Raw genomic sequence first — 2,881 nt, 5'->3', positions numbered from 1 at the left:
CGGTGCTGGATTCGGTTCAAATTAGAGTGTACGGTGACTTTATTAGATAAAGTATTATTATTTTTTCATAGTTAAGAGACTGTTTAATTTACTTCAAGTTAATTATCTATTCACTTATTAATATAACAAAGTTGGCAAATATTTTGCAATATTAAGGCCGGTTTACAAAGCGTCGTTAAGTTGATTGTAAGAGGAAAAAAGATACAATTCAAGCTTGTTTTTTTAATGTAACTGGCTGTTTTATTATGTTATATACAAAATGTTTGTCTTTTTTTAATTGATAAAATGCTACATAAACGTAACAAATTTTAAACGTAAATTTTAATACTAACAACAAATAAGCATAAATTTTGTTATTTCTCAAAAAAATTCTGGAAGGAATTTTCAAAGTTTTATTAACTTCTGGTTCTTAAAGGTATTTTTTACGACAAAACCAATAGATATTATTTATTTTTCAGTTTAAAAGAGAAAACAATCGTACGTTCCTGTGTTAAGTCACGTTTAATATTTTTGTATTGTCATTCCGACAATTAAAAAAGCTACCGAAATAGCTACAAGTTTCCATTAAAAAAAAATGTCAATGACATCAATGCTGTCTTCAAGCTTGTATTGATGCCAGAGGAGAAAACCCTTAATGTATTCAAGAAACAACCCTGCTATTTCCCGCATGTATTCAAGAAAATATAATCATAAGGCAGATTGAACGACATAACTAATTTCAAGGTTTTTTTTTTTCAAAAATCAAACTAACTTCTTAATTAAGGGCAATTTTCGTAAAGGAATAAATTTTGTTAAACGAAATATATCGAAAAATACAAATATAAAAATTGCATCGATAAACAAAATTTTCTAAAACACATGTTTATACTTAAAAAATTGTCTGGTATGTAAAATTATTATTAAAATAGTAATAAATAAGACTATTATTATTATTATTATTATTATTATTAAATTATTATTGTTGTTGAGCAGAAATCGAACTTTTTTTTAAACAAGACCTGTTCTCGCTGAAAAGTACAGTCACGATCATAAAGAATGCTACCCTTATAAAACCGACCGGTCGGCCGATTAGGAAAGGGCTGAACACAAACCTCAGCAATAAATTAAGGTTTCATCTGCTCAGAAGTATGATTTTGTATTTTTGTGTTGTGACATCAATGATATTTTAATCGTGTAAATTAATGAATGTAATTAATTTACTCAAAAATGTATTGTTAATTATTTATTAATTATTTTTTGTTTAAAATTATGGTAGAAACCCTACTTTTAATTAACAGTGGTCCAGTGATTACAGTTACTTATTAAATGCTGATCTATTAAGTCATTAGGTCGATGATTAAGTCTTAGGTCCTCAAATTCTAATTTTTATAAAAATGTATAGAGTATACTTTATATCTTGTCCAAATTTTACAATTTGTTTAAAAGTTAGTTCAGTTTATTTCTCATCAAACTTAAAAAATGATAGTAAGAAAATTTGTCGTCAATTAAGAAAGTGAGTAATTTTTAAATTCGAAAACCTACAACAAGATTCGATGAAAAATACATCCCAGCACCAATTTAGCGTTCGAAAAGCATACGTTTCCCCTGCAGTGACGAATCTAGTTTTTGAAAATTGCTTGGTTTTACTTCGTTACTTTTTTATATTAAAAATAAAATTTTAAACATTTTTCTGCTAACATTGACGAACAGGTGACTCCAAAATCCTACTGACGGTGCCAATTTAGTTTGTAAAACAAATTCAAACTACTTCTTAATAATATTCAAAATGCGATTGAATTTTCCTACGCTTACGTTTTTTTGTTGTATAACTTTGCCTTATAGTTCCAGTTGTGAAAAAATAATTCAAACTTTGGCTTTCTTATACTCATAAGTAAGTTTTTTTGTAAGTATTATTCTTATCACTATCAGGATGAAATAACAACATTTTTTTCTAATTTAAATCAAAGTACAGACACATGGTTCTTAGATTTTTTTATCAAATAATTGTGAGTAGTTGGGAATACAACAAAACGTACATTTCTGTAAAATACAAAGGGTGTATAAAAAATTTGTTTTGCTCATTTTCTAATAAAGTTAGCGGTTTATATTTTGTTTGAATTCTACATTTGTTCAATAATCAACAGTTTATTATGCGCTAAACTCTGTAAGAAATAGTGATAATAAGATTTATTATCAACTGAGAAATAACTAACAAGATACGAGGAACAACTGCTAAGAAAAAATCCAACCACTTGAAATTTAACGATCGAAAAATGCAAGTTAAAATAAATAGATAATGTGTGCGTTCGTCCTACATGTAGTAGGAATCATGTTTTTGAAATTGCAGGGGCTCGTAATCTTAACGAAAGATTTCCTTTGTTAGAAACAGAAATTGTTAATAAATTTTCTTTTGCTCCAAAAAAAAAACCAATTCTTTAGGTTTTACTGACTGCCTCAGTTCAGCTTGTGAAGCAGGAATGGTTTGACAGCAAAGCAATATTCCGAATTATTGAATTCGTTAAAAATATAAAAATAGCTCATTATGTTTTTATTGAGTGTATTTTTGTATTCACAGTTGCATACGTTGCAATTACAGTCACGATCAAAAAGAATGACACCCCTAAAATCGCAGCCTTAAACCTTTTCGATATCATACAGTTGGCTAGTTTATAAACCTCGACAGTTTGTAAACTAACTTGTTTGTTGAATTTTATGATCTAAAATATTTTAATCGGACTTTTGCTATCCGGCCCGATTGGTACGGTGTTATTCTTCTTTAGCGTAACTGTACATACTATGAATCAAGAAAAATTTCAAACAAAATTCCAGTTATAAAAAAATGTTTGAAACGAGTATTAGTAGCACTAAAGCAAGTTTTTTTTATTGATTACTGGAACAACTG

The sequence above is a fragment of the Tribolium castaneum genome, chromosome 1 (assembly GCF_031307605.1).
Source record: "Tribolium castaneum strain GA2 chromosome 1, icTriCast1.1, whole genome shotgun sequence".
NCBI lineage: Eukaryota > Metazoa > Arthropoda > Insecta > Coleoptera > Tenebrionidae > Tribolium > Tribolium castaneum.
Note: the sequence above shows the minus strand (reverse complement) of the source record.